Raw genomic sequence first — 19253 nt, forward strand, 5'->3', positions numbered from 1 at the left:
AACATGGTCTGTGGCTAATACATTTAATAATTTATTTCTGTTCACCTTATCAAATGCTTTTTCCAAATCAATGAAAGCAATATGTGCTTCTAAGTTGAATTCCCGGTGTTTTTCCATCAATAATTTTAATGTAAAATATCCATCGCAACATGATCTTCCCTTTCGGAAGCCATTTTGCAACTTTGAATATTTAATACTGAATCATAATCAGTACCAAAACACTGTTTTCAGATTGAGTGCAGCCGGCATATAGATCTATTGCATTACCTTACTATACTCTGTTCACATAAACAACTCACAGTATAGGCCTATCTGCAACGCTACGCGCTGAGTGGATGACTTCAGTCACTAAATTACAATAATATGCACAGTAGAGAAGCAGTTTCATTACGCACTAACGTTTGCAGCGAAGCTGTGCAGTTTAATGAGCGTTTTCAACATAACAGTAGTTGAATTCTAAATCACATAAAGTTGAATGCAATTCATAAAAAAAATTGTTTGTAACCACAGTAACAAATGGAGAAACATTTTACTGGAAATTATTAATGTGGTAATATAATCTATAAAACGACTAGGAGTTCAGGACACTGTGCTATGAAGAAACTTGCGGAATACCTTTCTTTACATGGGAAATGCACCAACGAAGATAAACCGTCTTCTTCAAAACTTAAGTCAAGTAGGCTATACATAATTCTTTATCGATTATGTAGGCTATAATGTTTGTATAGTGCAATATGTTTATAAACAATTGAATTGCCTGTAACTACCATACTGCTCCAGTCTAGAAGTGTGGAAATGACTGAAGCCGTGAAATATGTGGAAGAATAGCTAATATTGTTCAAGTAGGCCTATAAGTATACCAATCCGCAGATGTCCTTATAGTCATTAAAGAAAATATGAAACGTGTCCTTGAAATGAATTATGGGTTAATATGATGTGCTACTTACGAGATGCACTATTAGATTCACAAAGCTATTCTCCACTTCATGATATAGTCCAGTCAGAAATACTTTATCATATTTCAGATTTGCTCTAGTCACGCACGTCTTGTGACGTACGACGAACATTTTCCGCATACAAATAGATTTTTATGAACATAGGAGGAGTATTTCTTTTGATAAACTGAAAATTTACATCATTAAGTTTTGTAACAAGTCTAGAGACATCACTATGTATTTTTTAAATTTTATATAAAAGATTGTCTATTATTGCAAGCAAACATGATATACATTAACAAAGATTTTACTATTGCAATACTCGTATATGAATATTCTTGAAAATTAAAAAATTGCTTACCAATCTCATATTCTAATATACAATTTTACAAATTGTTGTATAAATAAGATTGTAATTGGGTCACACCCGAAAAAGCAAGATGCTTGAGGCCGGGTGTGACCAATAATGAAAACTGGATAGAAGAAGAGAAATAAATTACAACTGTGATTAAACTGTTAGCTGTAATTGAACATGAAATTCAAAAAGAAGAAAAAAAAACATTACATGTACATAAACATACTAAGTTAAGAATACGACATTGTAAAAGTGATAAAAATAAAGAATAAGAATGTATATGATCATTATAATTTTAAGAACAGCTCAAGCAATTGTTTTTTTGAATAAAGTATTGTTTAACAAACTTAGTTTAGGATTTCTCTTTACAAAATCATTATGCAATCTTGCACAGTAATTAGAACTGTGCCTTTTGATTTGTTATATATATATAGGCTATATAGTGAAACCTCTCCTTACGGACACCGCCAAGATACGGACACTCCTCATATACGGACAGATTTTTGTCCCAACTGCAATAATATAGAAATAATGATAAATTTAACTCTCGTTTACAGACACTCTCAGGTACGGACACGGACAGCTGTTTAACAGTTCTAAAGCTTGCTTTACTTCCTGACTGCGGACAGAACTTGGATTTCAAGACCTAATGTGTTACAAAAATGAAAAATTTAGTTTTGAAAATTGTACAGAAATTCCTTAACATGAAAGAAGACAATATTAATATTATTATTTTCACCAGTGTTTGTATTTCTTTTTTGTATTCATATATGCTATCTGGTTGGATGGAAGAGAAGGCCTTATGGCCTTAATCCTGCCAGATTAAATAAATAAATAAACAAAGAAACAAAATAAATACATAAATAAATAAATACGTAAATAAATAAATAAATAAATAAATAAATAAATAAATAAATAAATAAATAAATAAATAAATAAATAAATAAATAAATAAATAATAAAGGTCTCGTAGGCTACCACTAGCCCAGCCAGCTACCCCTTGTTAGCTGGAAGCGGGTGGATAAACAAAGTCATAAAATTTAACCTGTCTGATGGGTCCAAGATTTCCGCTATTGTGAAATTGTATTCGACACATGATAGGGTTAGTAGGATTATTCTCTTCACTTCAATCAGTTGTTCTGTTTCGAGAGACATGACACCTGAACGTAAAGGTTAAGTTGAAAACTGTAAATTACAGTAAGAGCTTACTGCATAACAGTAGACCTAGAATAAAACTGCATGGCTGTGTTTTCCTTCTTCAGTCTTATCTACTGTAGTTCAAAGTTGCAAAGAATTTACTGTAGTATACTGTATTTAGAATTAAACTTCAGTAATACATTTCATTTAGAGCGTGAAAGGATACATAATTCATATTATAAATTTACTGTTAGATTGGAGAGTCTCCCTCCCAATAAAGGACATCTGCCAGATGCGGACAGATTGTTACGTCCCTTCGATGTCCGTAAATGAGAGGTTTCACTGTATCTATGGCCACCCGACTGTACATGCTTGTTTTGCTGATTTGTTGACGTTTAGAGGTGCGTGACTACTGTTCATTCGGTAGAGATATAGTCAAAGCTCATACAACTGAGTAGTGTTTCGGTACCAACTTCCAAGTTCTAATCACAATCCAAACAAAAGTGAATAAAGAATATATCAGAGGGCCAAATGCTTGACAACTGAAGGTGGTTGTGGTGGCGTTGATGATAATCATATTTACACAGAAGTAACGCTAAGCATAATGATGAATTAGCCAAATTACGGAATTTTCAAGATGGTTTGAGCTGCGACACTCATTATACTGAACACAGGAACTAGGCAATACGACTCCCATCAATACTACCCCAGCCGAATGCTCCTATGGTGCCGCCTTTGTATAGATTTGACAACATCGTCAGTGATCTTACGCATCCCCCAACCCTGCTTGTACTGGGGCTTCTGCCACGGGTTAGTCTTTGTTCAGGTTACACAATTAAATTCACGGTGGGAGGCCACTTCCAGGGTAATGGTTCATTCGACAAAAAAATAAACGGCGCAAAACTTGGAACATATTTTCTCAAACGTCTCCCATGCGTGATGGCTGGGAAGTGCATAATCCGCGACCAATTTAAGAGTTCTTTATGCGGTGCTGCTTGATAGGGAGGACACTGTTCAAGCCACATTGCTGTTGTTTTACGTTTAGATAATGCAATCGTGCAGTTTCCCGCAATCTTTTCGACAGGAGTGAGACATTTTTAAGAGACCAGAAAGTGAACACTTGATTGTTTTTAATAGGTACGCCTAATTAAAGTTAAGTACGTCAATAAAATAAGTTATTAAAACAATAACACACAAGTAACGTAGCGCTTTTTCGGAGGCAAAACACTGCCGGATCAATCTGACAGGTGGACACCCGTTACTTAATGTAGGCCTACATCTACTTATGTAAATTTGTGACAATAGGGAACGGATATCTAGTTCCGTACCAATTTTGTTTGCTACGTCCTAGATGTATTTTATTCAGACATCTCTAAATTTCATGCGCATAGGATCCCTCTATTAAAATTTATAGGACATAATACGCCTAAATGAACAATAAACTCCAATGAATACCTGAAAGTAATGTTTGTTCCTGCAAAGCGCCTTTTAGTATTTTGCGTATATTTAAAATAAAAATACCGGTACTAAAAGTGCAACAATTCCCAAAAGAGTTCGACCGATTATTTTTTAAGGGAGTAGCTTTCGAACGACTGTAGAAATAGAGAAGAGAATCTACTGTCGCAAATTTACAGAATTAGGACATTTTAGTATGGTATGAATCCAGTAAACTTTATCTGTCGTTACTCTAGCACGTTAAAACTGAAAGAACTGTACTAAGAACAATCTTTTTACAATACAGGATAATGACTACAGTGTTTGTTGTTCTCGCTGGCATTGAGGTTACCATGGTGCTCCGAGAATCTGGCTCAGCTGTCTATTCCTGATATATTCTACGTAGCATATTTAATTTTTAAAATTCATTTAAGTCTCAGCTATAAAAACATAGAAAATCAAACTGTATATTTTTATAGAACTTTTCCAAATTATTCCACATTCTCCGGATTTGTGGGGTTCCTGCAATTTTCTGCATTTCTTTGCTTTTTTTTTTTAAGTTGGTTATTTTACGTCGCTTTATCAACAGCTATGGTTATGTAGCGTCTGGGTGAGATAAATGTGATAATGTTAACGAGATGAGTCCGGGGTTCAACGCCGAAAGTCATCTAGCATTTTCTCTTAACCTACTATTGAGGGAAAACCCCGGAAAAAACTTCAGCCAGATAACTTGTCCCAACCAGGATTTGAATCCGGGCCCGCAAGCATCACGGTCAGACGTGCTAACCGTTACTCCATAGCGGTAGACACTTTAACTTATTGCCGCTGTGAAATGTAGGCCTACAATGAGCAGTGGACGTGTGGGATTTCTGCACCACAGTTGTGGGGCTTTTAAAATTCACGACAGTTGTCACATCCACTGTGGCTGGCATTTAGCCTATATGACTTGCATATCGTAAAAGTATGGATTTTGAAATGAATGAAGACACTTCTGTTCTGTGTGAAATAATATTTACTCTCGGTCTCTGAAAAATATCCATTGCTTTCAAAAGGGACATTATTCCACATGAGAAATACTGCTATTTTTTTCATCTGTCAATTATATGCCATGGAACTACTCTGCAGTACATACATATAGGGATCACATTCACATTTATACAGATGGATCTCTAAATCCTAATAAAGCGACATCAGCAATGCATTATAGCCTATTCCAAAATATCAAGAAAGTTATTTCATACCATGTTCATCCTCCTCCAGTCTTGACACTGAATTGCTGCCTATTGATGCTGCTCTTCAGTGTGTTACTCAAATTTCTGAAAAATCTATTTGCATACTTACCGACTCCAAGGGGGCTATATTTAATATAATTAAATATGTACCAAACCTATATGCACATAGAATTATTCCAATTCAGAAACAACTAAGTAAACTAAAAGAACTCCAAAAGGAAATAACATTTCAATGGATGCCTAGTCACAATGGTATACCTGGAAACGAGAAAGTCGACAATATTGCAAAACAGGCAACATATTTGCAACCAACACCTCTTCAAGTGATATCTCTATCCAATGCTTTTGCTTCAGTAAAGTCTCATTTTACAAACCTATGGATCAACAATAGGCTCTCTTCTGACAAAGGAAAAATTTTACAGTCTGTACAAAAGAAACCAAATGACCTGGAAATGTACAAAAATTTGCCCAGACATGTTCAAACATTTTTAACAAGAGCCAAAACAGGTCACATTGTCACACAATAGTACCTACACCGATTTCACATTTCTCATAATCCCACTTGTCTGTGGTGTAATAACCATGAAGATCTGGAACACATTCTTCTATACTGTCCATCCATAAACCACAAAAGAAGTAATTAAAATCATCAGCACCAGTTGCAGAAGACACAGCCCTGCAGTATATATTGATACACCCCAACTCTAGTTACTAGCAACAGGCATCTATAATGAACACCGATCAAAATACCCCTCATTTCTAGTGAAAAACAACTCAATAGACTACAGTGGACTTTATGTTGTCAGCAAACAGCTGGATACATTAAGAAGATTGATTGATCTGTCAATATTATCGAGTACTCTTATAAATACTCCGATTAATTACAAAGTAAATTGCTTTATCTCATGATATCCGCTTCAGGAAATAGCTATTAAATCTGGTGTTATACTCGATCAATTATATTTATCGGTTTTTATTTTAATTTTTACTTTTTTACGGTTATAGCAAGTTCAAAAAAATATAGATTGTGATGATAAAACAATTTAATTCCAATAGGATTTCCACAGATATTCAAGTTTTAAAGATTTCTGATATCGGAAAAGTAGTTTTGGGAGTGACTCATCCACCCACCCACCTCCCATATGTCTGTCCTTACGTGGAAACCAGTTCAAGTGAGATTTAAAGCCAAACCTCTCGGGTCATCAGTACAACTTATTATTCCTGAGCTACGTCGGTTGCATTTGGAAAAACTAATATATCGGTAGCCGATACCGAAATACAACAAAAGAAAACAATTTTCTGTAAAAAAATCATGAGTGTCTACAGAATTATCGGTATGTCGACAGTTGTAAGCTTCATCACTTAATTTTCAGGGCTTAAATATATAGTATTATAGATTTATTTTATTAATTTGTCCTACAGAATAATATCTGTGGTATTGACTATTAATACTTGAGGAGAAAAAACTCGCTCCGGCGCCGGGGATCGAACCCGGGTCCTTGGTTCTACGTACCAAGCGCTCTGACCACTGAGCTACGCCGAATTCAATCCACAGCACCGGACCGAATCCTCCTCCTTCAATGTTTCCCTTTGTGGCCTGACTCCAAGTTAGGCATATATGTTAACATATATGTCCAGTGTCAACGTATATGCCTAAACTGGAAATATACGTCAACATATATGCCTAACTTGGAGTCAGGCCACAAAGGGAAACATTGAAGGAGGAGGATTCGGTCCGGTGCTGTGGATTGAATTCGGCGTAGCTCAGTGGTCAGAGCGCTTGGTATGTAGAACCAAGGACCCGGGTTCGATCCCCGGCGCCGGAGCAAGTTTTCCTCCTCAAATATTAATTAAATATATAGGCCTATACGAAAATTAAGTCGGAAAAATAAGCACGATATAAGCTATTTTATTTTTTGAAAATACTTTTATCTAGAAGTCGCAGAACTGCTCTGAGATCTTTCCTAGAGAAAGTAATCCAAAACTGAAACAGAGTGATGCAGCAAGACCTCGGCAGAACCCTCTTTTTTCTGTGTGAGCGTTGTTCATAGAAGAATGGTGTATCGCATTTCCTGTTCCAGCAATTTGCCTTCATACTAATTTCTTGTAACTTATTGCCATTAAATTGTTATAAAATGGGCTACTTGCGATCTCACAATGAATGGTCGACCTAAGCTTATATTTCAATTGAATGTTTTCGTAAATAAAATAATTATTGTTACATGTGACGGAAGCAAGAACAACATTTTAAGTCTAAAATTAATTACAAGGGCGAATTGAAAAGTCTTTGCTTCTATTTTTTTTTCAGCAGCAATAATAATTATAGAGCCTACAGAAAAATCAAAATACAGACAATGTTCTAAGTACCTTTGACTATTTATCCACAGTCACCACCGCGGTTAAGGTATTTGTCCCACAGCACCACCGGTTTAGAGATGCCGCTGTTGTAGAATTCGGCAGGTCGAACGTGGAACCACCGCCGGACAGCGATCTTCGCGTCGTCGTCGGACATGAACCTCTTCTGGCTTGCCGCATTGTCCAATGTGGTCCTTCTCCATGACAACGCCAGGCCTCATGTGGCAGACAGGACCACTACCCAGCTGCAGTCATTCGGATGGAAGATTATGGAGCATCCGCCCTACAGTCCAGACCTGGCCCCCAGAGACTGCCACGTGTTCGGTTCACTGATGAAGTTCCTGGCAGATCAGACGACGACGCAAAGAGCGCTGTCCGGTGGTGGTTCCGCACTCTACCGGCCGAATTCTACAACAGCGATATCTCCAAACTAATGATCCGATGGGACAAATGCCTGAACCGCGGTGGTTGTGTGGAATAACAGTCAATGACACTTATAACACTACATGTATTTTGATTTCCCTGCATATTTATTATTGTGGCAGAAAAAAAAAAAAGGAGTACAAACTTTTTGATTCGCTCTCCTAGATACATACAGCATACAATGTCCGTGAAATCATGGTGAACTTTTGAACTATACTTGCAATTAAATAATGTAGCATATAATTTCCCATTTTTTAAATCATGGTTGTCATTGTTACCTACCGGTTAGTTATAGATTGTTATTACTGTCATATTGACGAACAATTTTTTAGATCGTTTAGTATTTAGTGACAAGGCTAATTTTCATGTTTCCGGGCATATTCATTGACACGTTAGAATATGGGCTCATAATGTCCCCATTTCATTATTGAACATGAGTACAATTACCTTAACATTAATGTGTGATGTGCTCTTGCGAAAGACAAGAGATTGCTCTCGTTTTATTCGCGGAATCTTCTGTAATCACGAAGAATGAATTTGATATCCTGAAACTATTTTTCAGTACCTAATCTTTCTGCACGTCGGCCTATTTGTTAGTTCGGGAATTCCCGAATTAAAAATTTCCACAGAAATGGATTGGAAGGGGCGAGTAGAAATCATGATCACTACGTTCTCCGGACTTCGCGCCTATATACACTAATGAGATTATGTGAAGTAAAGTGTATTGTACAGTGCACCTATTAACGATATTAACAATAATTATCATATCCTTTATTCCTGACGTTCTTGGTTGCATGTGGCAGAAATATTGGAATACAACTTAGATGTCTGCCTAGCTTCTAGAGGAATCCGCATCGAACTTTAATGAACACAGTAAACATTTGGAGAGTTGTTAATATTCATTTATTGGCTGTACCACATCCCTATCATGTTTCTTTACAATTACTCGTCGTTCAAATGAAACCTGGCCATCAATATAGAAAGGCAGTGAACTCGCTTAATAGGATATCTGCGGCCTGAAGGTGTACCAGTATTTAACAACATTTTGCACCGCTTCGCCTGTTTGTTATGTGTTTCCCTTCAGGCTTTTCTTCAAATCTCTAAAAATTTGGAAATGGCATAAAGATGTCTAAGGGGGGGGGGATGTCATGGAGTAAAATCACTTCTTGTCAAAAGACCTGAGCGTTTATTCTTTATGTTTTGTCTAAAATGCCCAAAAGTGTCTCTAGGCTATAGCTCTGGGCATTGATCATTTGTCCACGCTCCATAAATTCTTCTAGCAGTGAATCTCAATAACCGAATAAAATAAAATTAATATCTCTATATTTGGTTGCAACTTGAGCTTTTAAGGTGAGGAGTGCCGGTGTGTGTCCATTCCATGTTCGACCAACAGGTATGTCGTTCAGACTGATGGCACCAGAACTCGTCACCCATCACAATACGATGCAAGAACTTATCACCTTCCTCCTGATCTCGTCTGAGGTTTTCTTGGCAAATTCACACACGTTCGGCTCTATGCTCTGCACTTAGATTGTGGTGCGCAAACTTTAGAATACAGGAGATATTTATAGAGCATTTATGGATTGTTGTCTTTTAGCCAACTGTCCGAAAACAAGTTTAAATCTCACAAGGTACCGACTATGAGGCAACTAAGGCAGGACATAATGGGGTAGGGGTAGCCAGTTCCTTTCCCCCCTGCATTATATACATCGCCGATTAGCTACATGTTACACTAATCAGACTTCAGATGTATACAAACAATGATCTTCTTCTGACACATATCGTCAAGTGAGATGTACTTGATAATTTTATTTAACTAGCTAGCTAGCGAGTACAAATTAAAATTATTCAACAAAATGTTTCTAGCCACTACCGTAAGAGTCAGGCTCGTGTACGGTATGGTCTTAATCAATAATATAACATAAAATTTACAAAGACATTTATGGATATTCAGTAAAGTAAGCTCGCTTATTTCTCTCGGATAAGAGCATCAATGGAATTCCTCAAGGATCAATATTAGGTCCCCTACTTTTTCTAGTGTTTATAAATGATCTTGCCCCCCCCCCCCTAATAAAAGATGTAGGTCATCCCATATTATTTGCAGATGACACAAGTATAGTAATTACAGCCAATAACTCCAACACATTCCAATCTTCAACAGAGGAAATTCTCTTCAAAATATGTGACTGGTTCTCAGTCAATAAATTACTATTAAATTGTAACAAAACTAACATAATTCAATTTAAATCCTGCCCAAAATTAACGTCGCAAATTTCTAGCGCAATAATTAATAATAGATCCCTATTAGAAACAACAACAACCAAATTTCTTGGCTTAAAAATCGATAATGTGTTAAATTGGAAAAACCATATTAAAGAAATTACCCCCAAACTAAATTCAGCTTGTTTTGCTATTAGATCTATGCAAAAGATAGTAAATATCAATACCTTAAAAACAATATACTTTGCATACTTCCACTCGGTAATGAGTTTTGGAATAATATTTTGGGGAAATTCCACAAATAGTAACAATATATTTCTATTACAAAAAAGAGTAATTAGAATAATAGTAGGTGCTAAATCTAGGGAATTGTGTAGGACTATTTTCAAAAAACTACAAATAATGCCCATGGCTTGTCAGTAAATTTTTTCATTAATAATCTTCCTCGTATGTAATCGTGAAAACTTTGTAACTAATTCAACAGTTCATAGCATAAATACACGTCAAAAAATGACTTTCATACTCCATCGGCAAGTCTATCGTGCTATCAAAAAGGAGTGCGTTATATGGCAGTAAAAATTTTTAATAGCCTCCCTATCGATATAAAAAATGAAACTCAAAACATAAAATTATTTAGGGCCAAATTAAAGAAGTACCTAATTTCTCACGCCTTCTATTCTGTAGGTGAAATCATGACATTCAATAACACTTCATGAAATTGATACTAAAACTTTGTGTTGTACTAGTAGACTATATTGTAAATCTCGTCTGTATATATTTCATCTAGACTGTGACTATAAATTAAGATTTTATAATAGTATTAAATTTTTTGACTTGTTCCATATTCTAGCTGTAAGCATGTATGAATACATTGGAATGTTAACAAATACAATACAATCAACATATTGAATTTAATTAGGCATGATAGGCGTGAGCACTTACCCTGGTTGTGGATTGTCCTGTAGAGATGTTGGCCGGAACAAAACCACGCACAGCAGTCCTTTAAAGCTGATTTCCCTTGACATGTCTCTCCATATAGCCTACTGCAAACATTCTGCGATGGATTTCAGCAGATTACGCCCATTCTGCAACAAAAAAAGAAACAAAGAATTACAGCACGTTGCTCAAATTTGGGTGCTTACATCTTGCACAACGCAAATCTTATTTTTTAATTTATTCAGAGCAACAATGACAGGTATGCCAATCACACCTACCAATAGAAAGTTTATAACCATTGTTGTCAATGTAACTAAAGGGAATTCCTTAGGTACATTTCATTGTGTGTTGTCAAATTAATAAAATAAAAGACAAACATTGTTTTGAGAAAGGCAAATTAACATAAAACTGCAATAAATTATAACCCTTTTTTGTACGACTGTTGTGCCTTAGATGTTCTATTTAAAAATTGACTGAATAGTGTTACATTGTCTGCAACAGGATCACCACAGCAGGTGCCCATTTGATTTCTGTTCATAATGAACTATTTAAATATTAAAGTTTGATGCACTACAAAAGATTAAAAACATTCACAACTGCACTGTCTGATACTTCCTTCACTACTGACCACACCGCGCAAATATTAACAATATTAATTATAATAACAATAACAATTGTAATAATATTAAATATAATAACAATAACTATTATAATAACAATAATTTAACAATAATAAAAATAAATTACTCAATAAAATAATAACAATAATAACTACAACAATAATATTAGGCCTAATAATAACAATAATTTAACAATGATAAAAACTTAGTAGTAATAAAAAATTAATAATAATTGTAATACTTACTTACAAATGGCTTTAAGGAACCCGTAGGTTCATTGCCGCCCTCACATAAGCCAGCCAATAATAATTGTAATAATACCAATAATAATAATAATAATAATAATAATAATAATAATAATAATAATAATATTAATAACATTAATTATAATAATAATAACAGTTATAATTATATTAATTATAACAATAACGGTTATAATAACAATAATAGTGACTATAACAATAACATTAATCATAACAATAATTTAATAATAATAATAATAAATTACTCAATAAAATAATAATAATAATAATAATAATAATAATAACAAAAATAATATTAGGCCTAATAATAACAATAATTTAACAATGATAACAACGTAGTAATAATAAAAAATTAATAATAATTGTAATACTTACTTACAAATGGCTTTAAGCAACCCTCACATAAGCCCGCCAATAATAATTGTAATAATAATAATAATAATAATAATAACAATAACAATATTAATTATAACAACAATAACAATTATAATAACAATAATAGTGTCTATAACAAAACATTAATCATAACAATAATTTAACAATAATAAAAATAAATTACTCAATAAAATAATAACAATAATAACTACAACAATAATATTAGGTCTAATAATAAGAATAACTTAACAATGATAACCGAGTAGTAATAAAAAATTAATAATAATTGTAATACTTACTTACAAATGGCTTTAAGGAACCCGTAGGTTCATTGCCGCCCTCACTTAAGCCCGCCAATAATAATAATAATAATAATAATAATAATAATAATAATAATAATAATAATAATAACAGCAATTATTTATTAATAGTAATACTTTAATAATAACAATAATAATAATAATAATAATAACAATGATAACAGAATAATAATAACAATGACAATAATAGTAACTATAAAAATAAAATAATAACAATATTTGTGATGATGACAATAACTGAATAGTAATAATTCAATAATAATGATGATAATAATGATAATGATAATAATAATAACAATAATAATAACAAAATAAGGGTAACAATAATACTAACTATAACAATAACATTAATAATAACAATAATTTAATAAAGGTAACAATAACTTAATAGTTGTAATAATAATAATAATAATAATAATAATAATAATAATAATAATTTATCAGTAATAATAATAATTATAATAACATTAATAGAAACAATAACAAAGACTCAAACTGAAGAGAACGTCCTTGCACGGTTTGTTGTTGAATACTTAGACATGTATTGTTTTATATGATTTTGACTGTACAACACAAACAGCTTTTTTTTTTTTTTTTTTTCAAAATCTGACAGCAAGCATTAAAAATCTGGAAACAGCTTACGTGGATTCGGAGGGGTGAAAACATGAAAATCCCTCGATCCCAGAGGAATACGACTTATAAATGTGGGTTTTTTTATTTTAAATCTTGTAGTCAGTTTCTCTCTCTCCTGCGCACATAAGGAGCTGGAACCTCGTCTGCACGGAAGCGGAAGGAATCTATTCATGTTTCCGGCCGTTGCCTGCGGCCTCTAGAAATTTTATTTCTAACCGCAGCGTTATGCGATTTTTTTATACGTAGAGTGGGACTCATGATTTTTAACAAAAAGATATTTAATATTCCGCAGGAGCACCAACACCACCGCGATCGACTGCGTCTATGCACACGACATACTCTTACAGCATTTTCGTTATTCATATTCTCCTTGAGGCTTATGAAACTTTCAACTCTCCATGTAAAAATTCATCGCTGTGAGTCGTGCCTCATGAGTTGTGAATTTTTCCTCGTCTTTAGGGAATAAATTTTACCCTTCAATGAGTAATTTATGCTCTACAAGACTTGGAAAATTTAAAAGTTAAATTAAAAGATTGTAATCAGTCAATCGCTAAACCGTTAAAACTTGGTTATTTTATACAGTAAATACTGTTTATCTTGGCCTATTAGTTACACAAGGGCTGCCCCACTTCGTCATGTGGTGATTACAACGAGCCCAGTCAGCTGGCCAATTCCCATGAAAGCGATCGCGGTTCGATTGTCTACAGGTCCTACGACGCAACGTAGGATTGTATGGCTGATTTTCTTCGAGTAGGCCTACTTCCGTCACATCATTCAACCTTCGCCCCATTATACGCATGTTTCATTTTTTTCTTTGCACTTACTGTATTCCATAGATCTTACATTAATAATAATAATAATAATAATAATAATAATAATATTTTTTTTTATTTAATCTGGCAGAGCTAAGGCCAGTAGGCCTTCTCTTCCGCCCAGCCAGACTCTAATTCTAATTAAATACATTTGCTTACATAGTTATTACATTCATATCTAGATCATAAAACAACATGAAAGTAAATAATGAAATTGGATAACTAATGTTAGTGTGACAATAAACATTGGTAAGAAATAGTTATAATAATAATAATAATAATAATAATAATAATAATAATAATAATAATAATAATAATAATAATTTATTTATTTAATCTGGCAGAGCTAAGGCCAATAGGCCTTCTCTTCCGCCCAGCCAGACTCTAATTCTAATTAAATACATTTGCTTACATAGTTATTACATTAATATCTAGATCATAAAACAACATGAAAGTAAATAATGAAATTGGATAACTAATGTTAGTGTGACATTAATAAACATAGGTAAGAAATAGTTATTATAATAATAATAATAATAATAATAATAATAATGAGATAATTTAGATATTTATTTGTGATATATATATATATATATATATATATATATATATATAACCATTAAACATTGAGAAACCTGAAACAGCTATTATTGTTGACAATAATTGTTAGAAAAATATCTCGTTAGCCTATTCTTAAATTGATTTGATGTCTGACAGTCCCTGACATTACTCGGTAGGGAATTCCAAAGTCGAGGAACAGCCACAGTGAAAGAAGATGAATATGAGGATGTTCGGTGGGAGGAAATGGATAATATTGAGGAGTGTTGTGATCGTGTGTCTAGGTTATGATGGGTGGATAAATTTTGAAAACGAGACGCAAGATAGACAGGAGTGGAGAAATGCAATATGTGAAAGAGAAGGGAAAGACAGTGGATTTTCCTACGATCTTCTAGACGGAGCCAGGACAACATTTCGAGGGATGGTGTTACGTGATCAGCCCGGCGAATATTGCAGACGAAACGGACGCACATATTATGAACATTAGTACCCTATTGAAGTTTTAAGATGTGGAACAAACCAAAAAGTTTACAAGATTACAATTTTTTGACGAGATGAAGTGAGGTGAGGCCAAGGATTCGCTATAGATTACCTGACATTTGCCTTATGGTTTGGAAAAACCTCGGAAAAAACCAACCAGGTAATCAGACCAAACGGGGATCTAACCCAAGCCCGAGCGCAGCTCCAGATCAGAAGGCCAGCGAGTCTGCCGACTGAGCTACATCGATGGCTCTACTAAAAATAAACAGTACATAGCCAATCAGATTTTTAAACTTACAAACATACACAATTTTTCATCAGTTGAGCTATGAAATATAATACATATCAAGTAAGTTAATTCAATTTAAAAGCATAAATAATTCAATCACTTGAGATATAACATAATTGATACTACATTTCATGCAAATTAGCCTACTTGAATTTAAAAGCATAAACAATTCATCAATTGAGCCATACAGATTACTATTCAATTTAAAGCATACTAGTGGCTTGTGCAGCAAATAGTGCAAACTAAGTTCATTAGACGTTCAAATAGAAATTTTTCAAATTTATTTTCAATGAAGAATACCAACATTTTAAAAGTTATTTGCTTCCATAATAATGAAACATACTCCCTCTGAATGTTTTTTTAAGCCAAATATTTTTTGTTGAACTTATCCACCTTCAGTTTTTGAGTTTCAACGCGAACACGCAAGTAACAATGCCAGGACGATTAGTGAGTTTTTCATGTGGGAGTAAAGCAATAACTATTTCAGGTCACTGTGGATTCTAGGTGAAAGTTAAAAAAAGTCAGGTTTGCTATGTCTACGAACAATAGACATAGCATCTTGGTATAGCTGCTGCATGTAGAGCTTGAAATGTTGAGGGCAAAGAGATCTTGCTGAAATGATCGGGAGACTATAAAATTTTGTAGGCCTCTTATTTTATCAGTAAGTAATACCTTTCCTTAGGAACTGTAATTTTTGCGCTCTCTCGAGCCAATACTGAAGAGAATGACGCATATAAATATCTACACCACACCACCATTAAGTAGCCTATATGAAAAACACCCAACCCCACTTGATTAATAACTATAAAAATATTTGACTTTTAATAACAATATTATTATCTTACGTACGTTTTGTAGTTATATATAATAGCCACCAATCAGTAGGCCTAAATTATAGAAATGAAGATCTAATTTAAGATATTCTCTACATCTACTTATAGGCCTATAACCTTAAAACGTTTCACTTTCATATCATCAATATAGCATTAATATGTACAATTAATGAAAAATAGTCATACCATGGCATTAACTATAATAATATTTCATTTCTAATTGTAATAATGTCATCAAACCACTACAAGTTTTGTAGATTTTAAGATCCAATTCACAGCTGTACTCAGAAAATTACACACCGCAGAATCAGACCTGTAAATTATTTTTGAAGTTTTTAATAACCAACTGAATTTGAACTTTAAATATGTCAGCAATCCTGCAGGTCATGACCTTCGTGTAACAGCCTATTGTTTATTGAAGTGTGTGTTTTGTTTTATTCTGAAATAACGGCCGTGCTGAAATGCAATTAGTTCTCAAAACTGACGAAAGATGGATTTTGGAAAATAGGAAAATTATGTATAAAAACTAACGCTTCAATGAAAGTTACTATTTTTCTGAAAATCCTTGGATGCCAAGCTTCAAAATGACGGGTTATTCATTAAAATCCGTTCAGCCGTTTTCCCGTAATTTCCATTACCAGTTCAAATTATACTGTATATATATATATATATATATATATATATATATATAAAAGATGCAATTCATACACACATACATACATACATACATACATATATGCATGTGGAATATGATGCTGCATGTTGGGATCCTTACAGATTAGAACATATTAAGACATTGGAAAAGATTAAAAAACGGGCTCTTAAGTATTGTCGGAAAAATTCACCATTAAAATGGGACACACTCACGGACAGGAGAACGCGCATTCGATTATGAGCACTGTTCAAAACATACAGAGGTGAGCCTTCCTGGAGATAAATAAAAAATATGTTGCATCCGCCAAATTACTCTTCAAGGAACGACCACTCATATAAATTGAGGGAACGAAGGCAGAGGACGGACACTGGAAAGTTTTCTTTTCTCAATCGTACTATCAGGGACTGGAATGCTTTACCTGCAGACTTACTAAAGGCTTTACCAACAACCAAAAATGCATTTAAAAATAGGCTTAAGGACCTTACTAATAGACGGTAATTATACACAGTATTTAAAGGGTGTAAATGATATGTTGTTATTGAAGTGTGTTGTATCAGTGAAGAAGTATGTCGTGTCAGTGAAGTGTGCTGTGTAAGTGAAACGTGTTCCTGTCAGTGAAGCTTTATAGTTTATAGTGGCAGTGCAAAGAATTTGAACAGTGAAATGTTTTTGAAGTGTTAGTGAAATCAGGATAGAATCAGTGAAATGTGTCGTAGTTCCAGTGCAGTGAGTGAGTTGACAGCGAAATGAGTGTAATGTTGAAAGGTACTTGTGCAGATATGAGCATATACTCGTGGGTTTTAGTTCGATCTTAGTTTTAAGATACAAATTAGAATATTTCAAATGTTATTTTAAGTGATCGTTTCATTTAATTTAGTATATTCCCTGTTGTTGTTGTTATTATTAGTATTAATTATTAGTATTATTAGTAATTGCATTTTTAATTAATAAGTTTTTTATTGTCATTATTGAGTGTAATTAGTTACCACTGCCACCGGGTATATACCCATTGCAGTGTGAATAAATACATGCATGCATGCATACATACATCGTAGAAATGATCAATAAAAATCTGTGAAGTGAAGAAAATAACCTAAAAATATATCTATCTTAAAAATGGCTTCACTCTCGAAAACATGGCAAAAATGCATTTTGATGACCTAGAAAAACCCAATTGATCTAATATATTTCTTGAAGAATGTGCTTGTCTCACGACTACTCAGAAAAAATTTGACTTTTCATCAAAACACAGGCCCAAGCTATAATTTTGTATTGATAAAAATTCATTAATAGGAATGGTGGAAGTTTGTTACGAAGATCGCTTAATATAATCCTCCCTCATAATTGTGGAAGCATCAATGTGCTGTGAAACGTAATTGCGTCGTATGTAGGCCTATTACGCTCTGGGGCTCTGAGTCAACAAGAGAGAGACCATTTATATTCGATCTGCTGGATTTGTTTAGAAGCGCTGTAAATGTTCGTTGAATCTCCGTATTGTGTGTAGGCTAATTGGTATTTGTGGCAGTCAAAGTAATTTGGGACTTTGACACTATGCATTTGCTGCTACATTCTGACACTTGTAAAGAAAATATTCTCATATCAATTACTGCACTGGCTGTAAGAATCATTGAACTTCTAAATTTTATTATTTTCGACAAGTTCCGCACTACTCTCTAATGTGAAGCTTGTCTATTAATTCTTGTTTTATAACTTGACAATAAACTGATTGTGAGAGAAACAAAGAGAAGAGAGGCGAGAGACAGAGAGAAAATCTGAAGCAAGTCTTTATTGCACGCAACTACCGCGAATAACCGAATGTACACGATTGATGAGCAATCGGTATTCTCATTCTTCACTTGTTGCAGCATCTACCATCAGAGCAAAGTATTCGAATACTTGTTCAGGATTCGAGATATTTCTCGAGAACTTACAAGAATCGAATAATTCGTTTTTTTTTTTCGAATAATTCCATCACTACCAATTATTAGCCCACGTATTTATTCACTTATGATTGATTTATCTAATATTAAAACGTATTTTGTGTAGCAACCTGAAATTCATTGGTATAACCTGGTAAGGTTTATCTTGTCTCAGTAGCAATAAAACCAAGTCCCTTCAAATGAGGGTGGAGATTATAGGAGGGTTGTAAATTTTCAGGATTCCTTTCAAAATCTTGTTTTGTACAGGCTGCCGGAACTCAGTTTCTTGAAAGACAAGCTCAGTGACGGAACTGCAAAGTACAAAGAGAGATATTTTGTTATTTTATTTTGCGCTACAGAATGTATCAACTAGTTCCTTCCGCCACTGGATGGATGGACGGCATCGCTCCACTCCCCCATCGCCATAAGAACATAGACGAAGTAAGACATATCTCCTTTCTCTTCTTTT

The 19253-nt window shown here is 33.9% G+C and overlaps 1 non-coding gene across 1 annotated transcript; it reads left to right on the forward strand.

The window, feature by feature from the left end:
* Positions 1–6846: 6846 nt before the first annotated feature.
* TRNAY-GUA (transfer RNA tyrosine (anticodon GUA)) lies at positions 6847–6919 on the forward strand. The gene has a single exon. It is a non-coding gene; the product is annotated as a tRNA-Tyr (tRNA).
* The last annotated feature ends 12334 nt before the right edge of the window (positions 6920–19253 follow it).

The sequence above is a fragment of the Periplaneta americana genome, chromosome 3, assembly GCF_040183065.1.
Source record: "Periplaneta americana isolate PAMFEO1 chromosome 3, P.americana_PAMFEO1_priV1, whole genome shotgun sequence".
In the NCBI taxonomy this organism is placed as follows: Eukaryota; Metazoa; Arthropoda; class Insecta; order Blattodea; family Blattidae; genus Periplaneta; species Periplaneta americana.